Source organism: Palaemon carinicauda, chromosome 7 (genome assembly GCF_036898095.1).
Source record: "Palaemon carinicauda isolate YSFRI2023 chromosome 7, ASM3689809v2, whole genome shotgun sequence".
In the NCBI taxonomy this organism is placed as follows: Eukaryota; Metazoa; Arthropoda; class Malacostraca; order Decapoda; family Palaemonidae; genus Palaemon; species Palaemon carinicauda.
In genome coordinates, this window is record NC_090731.1 from 170577522 (window position 1) to 170595619 (window position 18098).

Sequence of the window (18098 nt, forward strand, 5' to 3'; positions counted from 1 at the left end):
CGCTTCCGACTGGGGGCAGGTAAGTTCATAACTTCGTATGAGTAGGGAAAGTTCCAGCAAAGAAGAAATGTCCATTCCTTTGAGCCTGAAGGCTAGACTTAGGGCTGAGCGATAGCTTTTCACCGCCGAGACTGAAAGGCGCATTTCTTCTCGCAAATACACAAGGAACTCCGCTATTGTTGGAATAGTGGCATCGAGTGGAGAGATACCCCTTCCGCGACACCAACCACAGAAGACTTTCCACTTTGCCTGGTAGACAAATGCGGATTATTTTCGCAAATGTCCAGACATCCTGATCGCAACTTGTTACGAAAATCCTCTCTCAGCGAGGAGATGCTGGATAGTCTCCAGGCATGAAGTCGTAGCGAAGCTACGGCTTTGTGGAAGATGTTGGCATGTGGTTGTCTGAGTAGATCGTGTCGCGGAGGGAGTTCTCTCGGAAGTTCCGTTAGGAGTTGCAGAAGGTCCGGAAACCATTCCGCGTGATGCCATAGCGGAGCTATGAGGGTCATTGAAAGATTGACCGATATTCTGGTCTTGTTGAGCACCCTTCTCATCACACAGAACGGGGGAAAGGCGTACACGTCGATGTTGTCCCACCGCTGTTGGAAGGCATCCTGCCAGAGCACCTTGGGATCCGGGACTGGGGAGCAGGACAGCGGAAGCTTGAAATTCAGCGCTGTTGCGAACAGATCTACAGTCGGGGAACCCCACAAAGTCAGGACTTTGTTGGCTACTAGATGATCCAAAGACCATTCGGTACTCACTATCTGAGACGCTCTGCTCAGATTGTCGGCGAGCACATTCCTCTTGCCTGGGATGAAACGTGCCGATAGTGGAATTGAGTGGACTTCGGTCCACCTCAGTATCTCTACTGCAAGATGGGATAGCTGCTTCGAAAAGGTGTCTCCTAACTTGTTGATGTAAGCCACTACTGTGGTGTTGTCACTCATCACCACCACAGAGTGACCCACCAGGTATTGTTGGAACTGTTGAAGGGCCAAGAAAACGGCCTTCATCTCTGAAAGATTGACATGGAGGCACTTTTCTGATTCTGACCACAGGGCTGAGGTCCTGTGGTGCAGAACGTGGGCCCCCCACCCTTTCGTTGAGGCGTCCGAAAACAGCATCAAATCCGGGGGGAGGACGAGAAGATCCACTCCTCTTCGTAGGTTCTCGTCTGTCACCCATCACGGGAGGTCCGTCCGTTCCGCAGGTCCCATAGGGATCATGACGTCCGGGGAATCGTAACCTTGATTCCACCGGGACTTGAGTCGCCACTGGAGGGATCTCATCCTAAGGCGACCGTTGGGAACTAGACGAGCCAAAGATGAGAGGTGACTGAGGAGACGTAACCACGATTGGGCTGGAAGCTCTGCTCGTCTGAGAAAGGGCTTGCGACCTTCCTCAGCCTTGCTATCCTGTCGTCCGATGGGAAGGCTTTGTGGAGATTGGTGTCTATAATCATGCCTAGGTATACCAGTCTTTGAGTGGGAAGCAGAGAAGACTTCTCGAGATTTACCATGATCCCCAGATCCTGGCCAAGTCCCAGAAGTTTGTCTCGGTGTTGAAGAAGGGATGACTCCGAGTCTGCTAGGATCAGCCAGTCGTCCAGATAACGGAGGAGACGGATGCCGATCCTGTGTGCCCACGACGATATTAGGGTGAACACTCTGGTGAAAACCTGTGGTGCTGTGGAGAGACTGAAACACAGCACCTTGAACTGGTACTCCTTGCTGAATCTTGAGTACTTCCTTGAAGACGGATGGACTGGGATCTGGAAGTACGCGTTCTTCAGATCCAGTGTACACATGAAGTCTTGTGGTCCCACTGCAAGTCTGACCGTGTCTACGGTCTCCATGCTGAACGGAGTTTGTTTGACAAACTTGTTCAGAGCCGAGAGGTCGATGAATGGTCTCCAGCCTCCAGACGCCTTCTTTACAAGAAAGAGTCGACTGAAGAAGCCTGGGGATCCGTCGAGGACCTCTTGGAGAGTGCCCTTCTTCAACATGGTAGGGACTTCTGCCCGAAGGGCCTGCCCCCTTGCTGATCCCATGGTAAGGGAGCTCAATGACACTGGATTCGTCGTCAGGGGAGGTAGAGATGTTGTGAACGGGACGCGATATCCCTGACTGATTACGGAAATCGTCCAGGAATCGGCCCCGAGTTGCTGCCACCTGTCTGCGCAAATTTGTAGGCATCTCCCACTGGTGGACATGCAGGGGGACTGCCAATCCTAGTGTTTGCGGCCTCGGCTGCTCCCTCTAGGATTTTTCCCTCGACCTGGAGGACTTTTTGCCTTTCCTGTCCTTGACAGGAAAGGGCTTAGACACCACTGTCTTCGCTGCCGTTGTCGGTTTCGTGGTCTTGGTAAGACTGAGCTGCTGGGGGGCTGGAGGCTTATAGGGCTTGGATGTCAAAGCCCTATGTAAGAGGGAGTCTTGGTGGGACTTCCTCCACCTCTCACCAGCATGCTCCAAGTCTTTAGGCTCAAACAGATTCGTTCCTTCCACGGAAGAATGTCTGAGCCTGCTTATCTTGGTGCTAGGGACCTTCTGATGGAACCTCTCAGCCACCGCATCCCGACGTTTCAGGATGGTGTTCGCCCACAAGTTCGAGACTTGGTGGGCGAGAAACTTGATCGTGCGAGTGCTTGAGAGTAGGAAGGTCTCTATAGCTTTCCTGGTACATTCTTTGGAGAAATCCTCCGAACGTATCAGGATACCTAAGATCCCTAACCAGATATCCAGCCATGAAGTGGCCTGCATAGCACACTTCGCAACCTTCTCCTGATTAAGGATCTCAGTCGCCGAGAATGAAACCTCCCAGTTGGAGAGTCTCTCAAGAGGGACTCCCCTGGTAAGCTCTTCCAAAGAATGGTGAAGGGGAAGAGCTAAACAAGGCTCCTCCAAGATCTCGAAGTACCTCCTCTGCTGTCAGCGAGGAGGTGGGAAAAGCTTGTTACCGGCACTGGATCGGCTGGAGGAGGCTAACTCAGAGAGCAGGACCGCGATCTTGTCCCTGGTACTCTTAACCCCCTTAGACCAGGGCAGAGCCGCACTGGCCTTAGAAGGTTTTTGAGTCCCAAATACTCGGTCCAAGACCGTGTCTTCGCCCTCTCGGGGGGGAATTTCTGGGTCAGCAAACCCATTGAGAGTCCTCATAAGGGTCAAACCTGCCAAAATGCATGTTCTGAGACTCCTGAAGCTCTCCTCCGGATGTTGGACTCGCAGCGAAGTCTCTTGTCCCCAAAAGCTCTTCTTGGGGAGAATCACGGACGTTCTCCGAGTGACTGGCTGGCTCCATCCTAAGTCTTGTCGAGGATTTCGGTACTGTTTTAGAGTCCTTCGACTCCCTCCTGGGAGGGATGCAGGACTCCAACAACGACGGAGGTAGGCTCTTCTCCGCACCTACCCGAGAAGACTTTCCAACGCGAGGTAGGGTTTCCCTCACTGGTGCGATGGGAGAACGTCTCACCTCACGTGACTCCCCTGAGGACATGAAATCGTCGTCCGACAGGGAGGGAGAAAAAGTCTGGGGGGGAGAGGGAGTCTGCCTCGAAGGCTTACGAGAAGACAGCTTGGTCCTCAGAGAAGTCACCGCATCCGAAACTCCTCTTTTTCTCTTCAGGGGAGTAGACGCAGCCAAGGATTTGTGGCCCAATTCAGAGAGAACAGGCTTGACAGCCTGTGTAACCGCTCTGATTAGTGCCCCAAATCATGGCTGATGGCTGATAGCTGCGCTGTCAGACACTCCCTATGGAGGGACATGGATCGACCGATCATTGAGAGGAGTTTCCATAGGGGGGTTTGCCTGAAAAGAAAAGGAAGAAAAGGAAGAAATGTCCCTGGACCTTTCTGGAACCTTCCCCTCCACCGGCAAGCGCACTGTTCTGCGCTTGTGGTGGGGGGGAATGCGGCGATGGCGACCTTGCCGTGCGTTGTCCTGCAGCCTCGCACGTGGGGAGCACGCTGGCACTCGTGCAGTGGGGAATACCTCTGGTCGCGCGCGGACTGCTGGCGTGCGCGCGCGGGAGACAGATGGCGCGCGCGCATGGGGGACTGCTGATGCGCGTGCGCGAGGGCGATTACGAGGGGGCGCGCGGGCGAGCGATGACGCGTAGAAGCGTGCGCAGGAGACACCAGAGAGTGTGCAGGAGGCTGATTGTGCGCTCGCGTGCAATATCAAGATGAAGGGCCCGTGGGCGTGCGGGCGAGAGATTGCGCACCCCAGAAGATGTCGTAGGGCGTGCGCGCGCAGGGGAGATATTCCTTGCGCGCGGGCGCGCAGTAGAAACCTGTGTTCGTTGGCGCGCCTCTTGTAGGCGCACATCAGGCTGGCGGTGTGTAGCTGCTGTAGGGGATGGGCGTGGGCGCGCAGGCCGCGTGCGCACATCTTCATGGGCGCGTGCAGGTGAATGCGCGCGGTTGCGCGCTGGCGAGGGATGCCGCGCGGGAGATAGCGCTGATGAGTAGGTGAAGTCTTAGACTTCCCTACCGGCCCCAGATCCGAAGATCGTGGGAGAGCAGGAGACCGTTGGTGCGTTGGAGAGCGCTGGCGCATTGGCAAGCGCTGATGCGTAGGAGAGCGCTGGCGCACATGGTGTTGGCGCGCAGAAGGTTGATGGCGCGCTGGCGCACATGGTGTTGGCGCGCAGAAGGTTGATGGCGTGCTGGCGCGCAAGTGAGTGCTGGCACGCTATCTCAGGAACAGCATGAGAGCACTGGCGCGCTATCTCAGGAACAACCTTATGGGCAGGAGATCGTTGGCACGCATGGCACGTACGCCATTGTTGCCCCGAAGGGACCGGTGCCTGACTACGAAAGACAGGTTTAGTCGGTACGTAAAGCGCATCAGCTGCCAGGAACGGCGACGGCAGGTCAGCAGGTCTGTCGAGTGGAAGGTCGACGTGTCCTTTGATAGAACGACCTTCCACCGAAGGGGATCTTGAACGATCCGCAGAGATCCAGGGTCGTAGCAGGAACAGTCGGTGATCGATGACGAGGCTCCTCTGCGGCGGACTGCAACGATGATGATGAACCGAAGAGGCGGCTCCTCACCGTCTTACAAGGTGAAGGAAGGCCTCTCCGGCGAAGAGGAAGGCGAGCCTTGCGACGTATACGCCCTCTGGGGGCTGTTGGATCAGCACGCTGACCTTCAGCAGTCCTCCGAAGAGGAGTCTCTGTGAGTGAATTCCCCCGAGGGGGAGAATCACCAGCAGGAGAGACTGTTGGACTTAAGTTTCTCCCTCGTAGGTTGAGCAGGAACGGGAGGAACTAAACTTTCAGCAACTGGGGGATGAGAAGAGGCAGAGGTATTAGGAGATACCGCATTGGATACCTCTGACACCACAACGTCGACAATAGACAGAGGATCAACCTCTGCCAAAGTCGGCGATTGCTTGACAGCGGCACCCAATCAGATGGTGTCAAGAAGTGCTTCCTTGGAGGGCGAACCCTCGAGCCCCAAGGAAGACCAAAGCTGAAATAAATTAGACAAATTAAGATCCTCCCCCGGGGGGAGAGGTGGAGCTGCCACGCTAGGTAAGGCAACGCCATCTCTCAAACCCCGAGTTCGGGAAACAGAACCATGGTCTACGCTACCACTCGCCAGTCTCTCGAAAGAGACCGATCGAGCGGGAGCTTCGGAGGAGGTTTGGGCAACGAAAGAAGAGTCCTTGGGATTTTCTCCTTTCAAAGAAAACTTCAAAGGAGAAATATCCCGCCTGGACTTCTTCTTACGTCGCCGAGAAAACCTCTCCCACTGGGAGGTAGACCACTCCCTACACTCACCACACTTATTACCACTTATCACACCGTTGACCTCTACAGTAAGGGCAAAGGGTGTGAGGGTCCGTCTTGACCGCCGACATGAAAGTTCCACAGGGGCGGTCGGGTAAACCAGGACAGGTGCGCATATTCGCAGAGGCCAACTTCACACTCAAACCTGTAGGAGAAAAAGCAAAAAGACATTAATGGCTATCAGAAAGAGGAGAGGGTGAGAGCGGACACGTCCGACTACCACCCGAGCCGAGAGCAAAGTGAGCTCAAGCACAGGTGTGTGTGAGAGGGGGGGGGTAGCAAGCAACCTGTGAATATTTTCATACGTAATGGGCAGCAAAAGGTCATCTGATGCTTAACAGAATACAGGTACTGTACTGTCTCCATGAAAATTGCCTCTAACAGGTCCTTCTCTGAGCTGAGGTAGATCTGATATTCTGACTCTGTGATTGAATCCTGAGGTCCTCTCATCCCCTTACAGGAAGGCATCTCCGATTGTTACATCTCCGATTGTTACCCCAAGTCAGAAAGAAAACGGATCTCTTGTCTTATCCTTTTCGTAATGAAGAGGAGTCGTAGTGTCCTCCTCTCAGAACAGGGAAGAGATGAAGAAGGATTGAAGTTGTGGCTGGCTGAATTCTAGGTCCTGGCCCCTAACACCTCAATCAAGGCGATGAAGATTTCCCTTATCTTTCAGAATGATTGGCAACTCAGGAAAATATATGCCATTTCCTACTTGCTTTGCCAGGACTACCATGGGCTCAGGTACGTTCAAGGGACCTGAGGCGTCTTCCATCAACTGTTGAGAAATAAGCAAAACAGGGGAAAGATGTGCTGATATACGTAAGCATCTAGGATTCCTAGATATGCTGGAAGGTATCTTTGAACTTTACCTGCAGTCGGGACTGGAAAAATCTTTGAACTTTACCTGCAGTCGGGACTGGAAAAATCTTTGAACTTTACCTGCAGTCGGGACTGGAAAATCTAGACAAAGTTTTCTGTTCTACTTTATGGTAAGCAAGTCGAGCGATGGTGAGAACCAAAGCCTTTTTGTGTTGCTTCGCCATGGCTTGCTTAGCCCACAATTTAAAATTGTCCAAGTGCTCCTCTGTTCTAGGAAGCGACACATGGATGTACAGTACTGCACGCGCCAGCTGCGTAGGCGAGTAATTCGACTGTCAGACTAAGGTAGTATCGGACTGTCAAGCGGACCCCATGCCACATGAGTTCAAAAGAAAGAACTGTTGGAGTTAATTTTCAATAGTTATGAATACTGTACACCCAAAAGTATTTTTTTTTATATCAATATGCATGACTGAAAATTCTTATAACGTGAAGCATTACTGTACACATATAGTACACAGAGAGAAGATGAACAAAGTTTCAGAGAGGCATCTTGTCTCGAAATGGCAAAACTGCGTCACCAACCTGTTGTAGGTGACGATAAAGTAATCTAAATTTCTTGTCATAAGGTAAGGAACAGATAAAAAAAACAATCATAATGAATGCATATTATCAAACCACTGCAATTGGTGTCTGAAAGAAGAGAGAGGAAACAAATTACCGATAAAGAAATACCCTATCGCCTATCTCTTTGTTACAGGACGTTTCCAACTATGGAAGCCATCGAGAAATGGTAAGCCCATTTCTTACTTGCCATGAAGTGAGCCTAGCCAACCTTATATCAATATGATAGCCTCGCCAAGCTTAGGCTACTTGAATTACTATTACATATAACTGAGTTTGTCTCTCCCCTTTTGTTGTAGGCTTTGAGTTGATGGCTAGATTCATGCCCAGTACAATGGCTGATTGTATGGCCATCAAGCCAAGAGTAGGCTAAGTCTCCGGTCCTGCATGACAAGCAAATATTCCGGAGATGCCTCGCTAGCCTAGTACTGTTTAACCAGGGAGTTTATTGTGTTTTTTGTGTACTAAAGAATGTAGTAACACATGTAAGTCCTGAGGAAGGTTATGTCCTCAAGTCTGAGATGACAATATTGATTGTCTTGTAGGTCAGACTGGGCTATGACCCCCAATTACTGACAGTGTCTGTTATAGTCCTACAGTTTGAAGAGGGTAGGCTATGTTATTTCATGTCTTGTCTATGAAAGGGATAGTATAGCCTCCTTAATCCCCAGGTTATCTTTTATACAGAGTATATCATTTGCATGTTTACTAACTAACCCAACATAGAGTCCAAGCTATGGCCAGGTAATGTGGAAAGGGCCTTGTCAGGTTCTTTGATTTTTCTGTACGAACAGTCCAATATTATATTTTCTTATGTAACCTAAACTGTACTTCGTAGTATAAAGAATAAAACAATGTTAACCCTATGTCTGTGGCATTTCTTGTTACCTTACGTTATCAATGTAGACTTCTTCCATGCGGTAAACAGAAGGGAACCCCAACAACACCTACGTAAGATTTCATCTAGACCCAAAGCCAAATCAATTACTGATTTCTTTTTCTGTTTTACTGTTTTGCACTGACTTCCATCAATAAGAGTAGTTGGTGGCACCATTAACTGAATAAGAAAACCTCAATAACCCCATATCGTCCATACACAAAACCAAAAGTGAGGTCAGTGCAATGCAGATTGAGAGCCTGTTTAGCCACAAATTAAGGAATAAGCAAAAAAGCAACTAGGGGAGGCCCCAGCCACCCCTCATTCACAAAATGATGTAGGATAACATAAAACCTCTACACCAGGATGCTGTTGATTGAGCGAGTTTTCTCCAACAGAACTCTTGCCTAAAAAACCTTTCCCAGCTCTATCGTGCCTTATATAGTACTGTACAGTACTCCCAAAAGTACACCTAGCCTACTTACACAGGCTTTATGAATGGAACACCTTGTGACTTGGCCCAAGAATAGAAAGGTTGTAAATTACCCGGTGGTTGAGGCAGGCAGTTAATTTAAATCTCAGTTTTGTCAGCCAGAGAGGGGGGAGAACGCAAGTCCACAACACCATAATCGTATCATGGAAGAAGTTTTCTCGGGACTTCCGTCAGCAGCTGAAGAAGGTACGGGAACCATCCCGCAGATGTTAAGCAGAACTAAGAGGGTCATTGCCTGGTTGTGCATGATCTTGCCTTGTTAAGCACTCTTGTCCACAAGCAGTGCGGGGGGAAAAAGGCTAAAACGTCGATGTTGACCAGCTGCTGCTCAATGCATCCTGCCGTGGAGCCTGGGGATCCGGGGCTGGTGAACAGTAGAGCGGAAGACCGTTGTTAAGGGACGTAGCGAAGAGATCCACAATTGAGAAACCCCTCAAAGTCAGGACTCTGTATGCCACCGGATGATACAAAGACCGCTCGGAGACTACTATGCGAGTAGCTCTGCTCAGAACACCGTGAGCTCTTTCCTGCTTGTCTAGAATGGATCGAGCCGATAGGGATGATAGGAAAACCAAGTTGTCTTCTGCCCATCTAGCCTACCATGCTAGAAGACAGAGGTGTTACGAAAAACCAGTATCGACCTGTTTGTTCTACGTGAGCGAGCCAATACTGTGGTGTTGTCATTCACCAATACCACCGACTGATGTATCTGCTATAGGGCTAAGAAGGCTGCCCTCATCTCTAGGAGATTTAAATGACGGTAACATTTGGACACTGATCAAAACTCGGAGGCCGAGTGGTACAGCATGTGGCCAACTCCCTCCTTTCTTTGATGCATCTGAAGGGAGAGTCAAATCAGGGGAAGGGGCAAAGAGGTCGACTCCTCGGCGGAGATTCTCGTTTGTCAACCATCTTCTCTTGTCCGTCTCCTGCCCGGGTTCCATAGAGACCAGAGAAAAAGGAGAGCCCTCTTGAAGAGGATGGATTCGAAGGAGTTCGATGCAGGATTCACGAACCAGCAGAGTGAAATGGTGAGCCATGAGATTTAACCACTGCTGGCTGAAAGTTCATCTCGTAAAAGGAAGAGACTACCACCATCTTCCACCTTGAACCCCGTCGTTCTGTGGAAAACTTCTGCAGGCTGATGATAATGAACATGTCTAAGAATACCTGTCTCTGATAATGAGGCAGGGATATCTCTTGAGATTTACTTTAATCCTTCAATTGTGATAAACTTGACAAGGAGTTGTCAAAATGGTGACGAAGGTAAGCCACCGAGTCTGTTAAGATCAGTCAGTTGTTACGAAGTTTCAGATAAAGACTTTCTTGAAAACCTGAGGTACGGTCAAAACCGAAGCACATGGTATGCCTGTATTTAAAGCAACTTCCTTGATGACAGATGTCCTGGAATTCAAGAGTACGAGTCCTAGAGGTTGAACGTGCAAAAGAAGTTCTAGACTAACTGCTTGTTTGACCGTATGCCTTCTCTTCACCGAACAGAGTTTGATGAACTAACTTGTTCCAGGAGGAGAGGACAAAAATTGGAGACTTCCATAGGAAAGAAATGACTGTAGAAGCTCAGAGCTACCTTGATGAAACAAGTCGTTCTGCAAAAAAAGATGTAACGCCCGGGTCAGGGAGTCCAACTGTATGTTTAGACTTGCGTAGATTAAAGAAGGAACTGCCCTCACACCTCAACAGTTGGGTGGATGCAGTGTGCATACTCTTGTAGCTGAGCTGCGGATTCTCTGCCCTTGTCGAAAAGAGAAGAGTACAGCACTCCAAACTCATAGGAGGGGATTGCTCACTACGGGGCAAACCTACTCGAGGATGAAAAAAGCCGATGGGCAAACTGAGAGAGCGCGTCATAGTTAGAGGGTTGGCAAACAAGACCGAGGTCAGGCTAAAAGTTGGTCATATAAGCTTCTTCGGAGGAGGATCCCGAGCCTGAAGGGCTGAACTTGCTCTTACAAGTCACGAGAGAGCATAGAGCGACGGAAAGACAGAGCAAGAGGAGAGGAATCCTTGCATTTAAGTTGCTAAGCCATAGCGTAAGCATGAGCTTAATTCAATCCCCTAGACCAGAGGGAATGAAAAAAAGGAATAACCTCACAGGCTGTCGCAGGTGTGAAGGGCCAAAGAGAAGATACAAGGAATCGGCCCAAACCCGTGACAGAGATCTGACATGTTTTCGAACTTGTGGAGAGAAGACGCAAATAATCCCAAAATATCATGTTCACAAGATTCGTTCCTAATCATAGGAGAAAGGTGGCGGAGGCGAGAGGTCGGAAGACTTCTGTTGCTGCAACCAATGTGTATTGTTCTACCTGCCTGGAGGCATTTATAGGTGGGGAGGGTCTCCTTCAGGAGTGATGCGGTGTCCTAAGAATGATACTTAGTTGGTGCCAAGGGTACACCTGTCGTACCAGACTACAAGGCCATTCTGTTGTAGGCAGTTGAACATGATGCGTACTGTAGGTGTCGGACGTGTTCCTCTTTGGAGGAAGAGAACACAAGAGCCCAAGCGCAACTAACGAAGGTTTTATTAATGAAGATGTTGGCTTGTAAGTTAACCATATACCATAGAAGGACACACGGGAGGAGGTAGCGAGCAGAAGAGGTGACTTTGTCCCCGAGGCACACGGCACTTCAGCCCACTAGTAGTAGAAGAAGTAGCACTAGTGGTGGTTGTAATGGGAAGAAAATATTCATGAACAATGATGAGAAGAGCCGATGAAGAAGACTGTCAATCGTATACGTGGGCTCTTCAAAGCTCAAAGAAGAAGAAAGCATTGGGAACAAAAAACACTGTACAGTACTTGTGCAAAACAAAAATCTCCAAGAGGTGGGTGGGGTATTAAGTGCCAAGGTTGATACTTGTTCTTTACCCTGCCATCGATGGAGAGTGTTGGGTTAGGTTCCAAGAAGGGAGTGCGAGCTAAACTCCCTCAACAGCAGGTCGTGGGAAGCACTACCAAAGTAGTGCAAATCGAAGAGACCGAAGGATGACGATCTGCATTGTCTAGGTGAGGATATTAGTATCTCGGATGAGCAGAGAAGAAGGAGTCTTGCTGGGAAGAGCAATGCTTGTTTGAAGTGAGGATTGCAGAGAAGTTCTACGTCAAATGAAGCAACGCAAACTGGAAGAGCAGTTCGTCAAAAGCAGAGAGCAACTTTATCTCTGAAGGAAAAGTACTGTAGTAAGCTGGGTAGTGAGACACTGAATATTGGTCACACCAGAGGATGTGACGAGCTAACTGCAGAGGCAGAAAAAGACTGGAACCGATCAGAAACTGGAAACGAGCTGGTCTAGGTTGCCTCCCTGTAGGTCCTATAGTGCGGGCGATCATAAGTAGAGGGCACAGCAGGTGTTGGAAGCAGTTGTTGGGACACCAGCAACTTGGAGGAGAGCTGATGAGTGACAATCATTAGTGGGCGAGTGACAATCACGAGTGGGCAAGTGACAATCACAAGTGGGCGGGTGACAATCACGAGTGGGCGGGTGACGATCACGCGTGGGCGGGTGAAGATCACGAGTGGGCAGGTGACGATCACAAGTGGGCGAGTGACGATCATGAGTGGGCAAGTGACGATCATGAGTGGGCGAGTGACGATTACGGGGTGGCGAATGACTATCACGGGCTGGCGAACAGTGATCACAAGCTGACGAGTGATGATCACGATCTGGCAAATTATGATCACGTGGCGAGTGACAATCACAAGCAGACGGTGATTGTCACCGATAGTGAGCTGACGGTGTAGCTGCAGCAGAACTGGACGAGGCGCATCCGCTATATGAGACGAGTCAATTTGGCGAGGTTAGTCTGTTGGCAAGACGAGTCTGCTTGCCGTGAAGAGTCTGCTGGGTTTGACGAGTCTTGCCATGAGCAAGGAGTCTGCTAGGCAAGACAAGTCTTGCTAGGAGAGAAGAGTTTGCTGGGTGAGAAGAGTCTTCTAGACGAGACAAAACTAAATGAAGTCGGCTCCCGGAAAGTAAAGGCGGGGAATGGACGAATTCAATTCCTGATGGAGAAATGTTCCGATGGGAAGACTGAACAGTTGAAGGAAGTCTCTCCCCCTCGGACGAGAAAGGCAACTAACATCTGCTGCCGCTGTCGGCAAGTCTCCCTGCAAGCAGGAAGATTGCCAAACAGTGGCTGGTGGAGGGACTCTTTCTCGGAGAGCTCCAACACCTGGAGGAAAACCTTCGGTCAGCATTCTCTGCTTCCCCTCAATAAGCGCTTGCTCAAATTGAAGGTAGACATCGAGTGTTGCCTGAGAAACGTAGCCAAACCTTGTTTCTTGGTTCCCGACAAAGGAGTTGCCCAAATATCTAATCAGCAATTACTCCGAAGAGGATCGATCCCTCGAACGGGAAAGGTCGTCGTCAGCGCAATGGTCAGTAACTGCCCCAGGCATAAGCAAAGAAGGCAGAGACTGGGCAGGAACAGCAACTCCCACAGGAACAGAAACATTTGACTTCGCACTCCTTACGTTGGCTGACTTAGCCAAACAAAGAATTACTGTACTGTACACCGTCGCAAGCCCTGGAAAAATTAAAAAAAGAGAATGAAAAAAAAAAAAACCCTTGGGAGGCCAATCTAACACGCTGATGGGAAAGGCGTCCTCCAAAAGGCAAAGGTACATGCTAATGATTAAGCAATCCTTCGTCAACTGCCATCGGCAAACGGAGAGCAGCGTTGTTAGTGTTGTAGAAACGTTAGATTAAAACAATTCATTCAAAATTAATTAGCTGAATAAAAAAAAACACTCAGGAGAACAACCTAACCCACAGACAGGAAAAGTGTCCCCAGAGAGGTACAGGAACATACTGAAGACTGTGCACTCCCGCCGCCGGCTGCCATGGCAGAACAGAGAAGTGCGGTGTCGTAAGTGGTGTAAAAAACTTGAAATAGAGACAATTTTATTCAGACATTAATTAGCTGAAAAAAACACGAGAAAAACCCATTCTGTGGACGGTAAAAGAGTTCCCAGAGAAGGATAGGAACCTGATTCAGGCTATGCACTACCTCTGCCGGTCAATGTAGAACATGGGAGTGCGGCGTCGTTAGCAAAGAGGAGCAAGACAGGAGTCAAGCTCTGAGAAGGACGCAAGCGGCCTTCCCTTTGATGAACTCACAGGGAGCAGGCGACAACATTCTTCGAATGGAGAAGGAGAATCCACAAGAGGACAACTCCCTTGCCGAGGAGGCCGGGTCACTGCACTTGGAGAAGAAAGGAATGTCTCCAGCCTACTGGTTGTTTAGCGTTAAGGGGAAAGAGACCGTAAGAGAAGATTCCTCTGCTCTCGAGAAACGCTGCTCTACGCTGACACCAATAAAGCAACACTCATACTGTAAATATAATATGATGTTTATATATAAATAAAAATATTAAATGAATGCTTAATATATCAAAACACAATTAAGTAAATCATAGAAGTCAAAGGCTAGTAAAAAATAGTTGGGCAGAGAGAGAGAAAATTGTGTACTTTAACCGAGACTAAAGTAAAAAGTGACGAGATAACACAGGTGTGCGTGTGAGTGGGGTAGCCGGCTACCACCCCTACCCCATCTCTAACTAGTGGTAGGGTAGTTACACCTTGCTAAAAGTCTTATGACTAGTCTTCCAGCTTCATCAAAAGTATAATCCCTATAAATAGCAAGGATTTGTATATAAAGTCGGAACAAATCAACAGACAGTATTCACTTCCTGAAAGAAAATGAAAATGAAAAGTTTGCTTGAGGGCGCATCGATACTTCCGTACTTAATACAGCTGAAAAATCAAATGAAGAGACTTTGACAGGTAAGGGGGAGGGGGCTAAGAGATTTTGATAGGTAAGGGGGAGGGGGCTAAGAGATTTTGACAGGTAAGGGGGAGGGGGCTAAGAGATTTTGACAGGTAAGGGGGAGGGGCTAAGAGATTTTGACAGGTAAGGGGGAGGGGCTAAGAGATTTTGACAGGTAAGGGGGAGGGGCTAAGAGATTTTGACAGGTAAGGGGGAGGGGCTAAGAGATTTTGACAGGTAAGGGGGAGGGGCTAAGAGATTTTGACAGGTAAGGGGGAGGGGCTAAGAGATTTTGACAGGTAAGGGGGAGGGGCTAAGAGATTTTGACAGGTAAGGGGGAGGGGCTAAGAGATTTTGACAGGTAAGGGGGAGGGGCTAAGAGATTTTGACAAATAAGGGGGAGGGGCTAAGAGATTTTGACAGATAAGGGGGGGGGCTCAGATTCTTTGACAGGTAAGGGGGCATGGCTTAGACTTTGATAAGTAAGGGGACGGGCCTCAGAGACTTTGACGGGTAAGGGGGAGTCGCTCGGAGACTTTGACAGGTAAGTCAAAGACAGCGGCTCCCGCTTAGAGTCTTTGACAGCTAAGGAGGAGGGGCTTAGAGTCTTTGACAGGAGAGGGGCAGGGGTTCAGAGATTTTGACAGGTAGGGGGGCGAGGAGCCTTGTCCCTCACTCCCACCTATTGCTTAACTCCTCGTTAATCAATTCAACGGCTATCCAGTTTTCACCCTGAAAACATATTCCACACATAAAGGACGACGATTTGTATTTACGTAGGAACAAATAAAAATAAAAGAATCCAAAACTTTCAGAATTGAGTCATCAAGTTGACGTGCAGTTGATCTACCACCATTCAGTAGTGACCGAATGACTGCCTGGACTGGACTTTTGTCCAACAATATGTTACTTGATTGAACATAGGCTGAAAAGTAAGTAGAGCTTAAGTTATATTCTATTCTGGACAGACCTTAGTTAGGCCACAAATTTAGTGACTTAGCTCAAGTCCTGCATCGATAATTTTATCGCCACGTAATCGATAACCGGGCACTTTAAAATTCATTTTCAACCAAAATGTGGATTTAAGACAAATATATATATTTTACATTCCTTATACAGTGTGTTTAAAACAAATTTGACCTATTCTTTTGATGTGAATGAGTAGTTTTGGAGATACAGGAACGCCTTAAGAACAATACAGTAATGGGATCACACAGTTGGATGTCATCGTTTAAACTTTAAAGGCCGCTCATGAATGGCAGAGGCAAGGGAAAGTGATATTGTCCAATTAAGCAGGACAATGCCCTAGAGACTGACCATATATACTGTACATATGATTAGCACCCAAGCGCCCACCCCCCATGCTAGGACCAAGGAAGGTCAGGCAATGGCTGCTGATGACACAGCAGATAGACCTATAGGCTTCCCCAAAAGTCCCCATCCTTGGCTAACAAGGATGGTGAGGTTGCAGCGACCGAAGGAACTAAAGAGTTTGAGAGGGACTCGAACCCCAGTCTGGCGTTGAACAGTCAGGGACGTTACATCAGTGAATATTTTGACCTTACTTCAATTACCTGATTAATCACTTATTTCAACTGATCTTTGCTCTGCATTGACTTGCTTTGTTCCCAATTTAACATTATCTCCTTACTCCTCTGTTCTTTTGGCAGGCCTACATCCTTCGCTACGTCTATCTGACATGTGGGGGAGTATTTCACCATTATTTATCACTCGGATGAACATAAAATTTTATAGCTATACATACAAATATATTGCCGTACTTAAAACTACCGATGTTGATGGTGTGAAACAAAAGTACTAGTCATGTTTCAGCATTTTCATCATACCCACAATCCAGGAAAAAAAAAAAACACATTGATATTTTAATAAATAATCCAGAGCCAAAAAATCACAAACATTAGCAACACTTGTAGGGCACCATTAAGATGTCCTCGGGACTTAGAAAAAATACGTAAGGACATCACTCATTAGTAACTATCTTTATAACCATTAATTTCTGAGAGACTAAGTTTTCTGTATTAATCATCTACGGAAGATATAACGAGTTAAAAATTAAACATACGATGATGGCTGAAACTGTAAAAATACCATTAGGTAGTTAGGCAAAGCCAAATACTCCGTAAAACCACAGTAGATACAATGTGAGTTTTGATTTGACACAAATATATTCTCCCCACCCAAAACCCCTGGTACCCAGTGGGTGTCCGCCACAATCGGCGATTATATTACGGAATACCTATTTATCTATTAACCTTTTAAAAAAATGTCATTTTCAAATAAATCAAAATTTTTTCTATTGAAAAAAGTAGATTTTTTCCTAGGTTACATTGCCCTGTAATACAGTAAAATAATACCGGTTCAGGAGGGATACTACAACAATTTATGTTAATTTATGACATCACAAAATGGCCAAGCAATATTAGGCAGCCTAGGGTATGTTAGGTTAGGATTTAACCTTTTAACTATTTACAACTGTGAGGGATAATTTTAATACATTTTGACATAGAATATTCATATGTGAATGTTAATAATTACATAAAAGAACAAGTAACATTATAGCTTATAATAACCTACTCGTTTGTAATTTGTTTACATAAACAAGATAGTTTAAATAACAATATGAAGCATAAAACGTATCATAAAACATTCTAATTATATACTAATACAATGACCTGCAGAAATTCACATGACCTGGCCCAAGGTGAAGGCCAGGCTGACCTGCCGTAGGCTAGTAAGGACTAAGGACCTGCGGTGACAATCAAACCGGTTAAAATTGGTAGTTTAATTACTTTAATTTCCCAAAAGTTAATAAATTACATTGAATATCTATTCTTACCTGTTAAGAAATTGATTTAAATGTGTAGTCTCAATGATTAATGTTGCCAAACAACAGAAATCAATGATTTGTCAGTTGAAAACGGTGATGGACGAGAGGAATCAGGAAGACACAACAAGACAGACACATTGTTAAATGCCACATTCTGTGATGCAACAACAACAATTGAACAACGGTTGCAACAATGCTTAAAATCTATCAATAGATGATCAAAATTAAGTGGATTTTGATGTTACATTAACAAATATAAATCAAAATCAAATAGGAAACTATTTGATGATTATTATTAGTAAGAACCATTAACTGACAAATGCCACATACTGTGATGCAACAACAACAAAGGTTGCAATAATGCTTAAAAACTATCAATATATTATCAAAATTGTGTGGATTTTGATGTTACATTAACAAACACAAATTAAAATAAAATAGGAAGCTTTACAAAATGAGTTTTGGATACAAAAGATGATTATCAACAGTAGGAGTCATTTACTGACAAATGCTACATTCTGGGATGCAACAACAGTGGTTGCAACAATTTTCAAAAACTAATTAAAGGTTATCAAAATTGAGTGAATTTTAATGTTAAATGAACAAAAAACAAGTTAAAATCAAACAGGAGGATTTACAAAATGAACTTCGTATACAAAAGATGATTATTATCAAGAATCCTTACGGACAAATGCCACATTCTTTGATACAACAACAAGAACGGTTGCAACAATTCTTAAAAACTATTTAAAGGTTATAGAAATTGAGTGAATTTTAATGTTAAATTAACAAAAAAAAAAAAAACAAGTTAAAATCAAACAGGAGGATTTACAAAATGAACTTC

The 18098-nt window shown here is 46.9% G+C and overlaps 1 protein-coding gene across 3 annotated transcripts in view; it reads right to left on the reverse strand.

Annotated features, from left to right (window-relative positions):
- Window positions 1–17422, reverse strand: part of LOC137644166 (uncharacterized) — a 58125-nt gene extending 40703 nt beyond the window's left edge. For 2 of the 3 annotated variants that reach the window (XM_068377162.1, XM_068377160.1), the window contains exon 1: window positions 17264–17422. The gene's annotated coding sequence lies outside the window, so the exon portion shown is untranslated. Of the gene's footprint in view, window positions 1–16192; window positions 16225–17263 lie in introns of all 3 variants that reach the window. The other variant, XM_068377161.1, reaches the window with a different exon arrangement.
- Window positions 17423–18098: the final 676 nt, after the last annotated feature.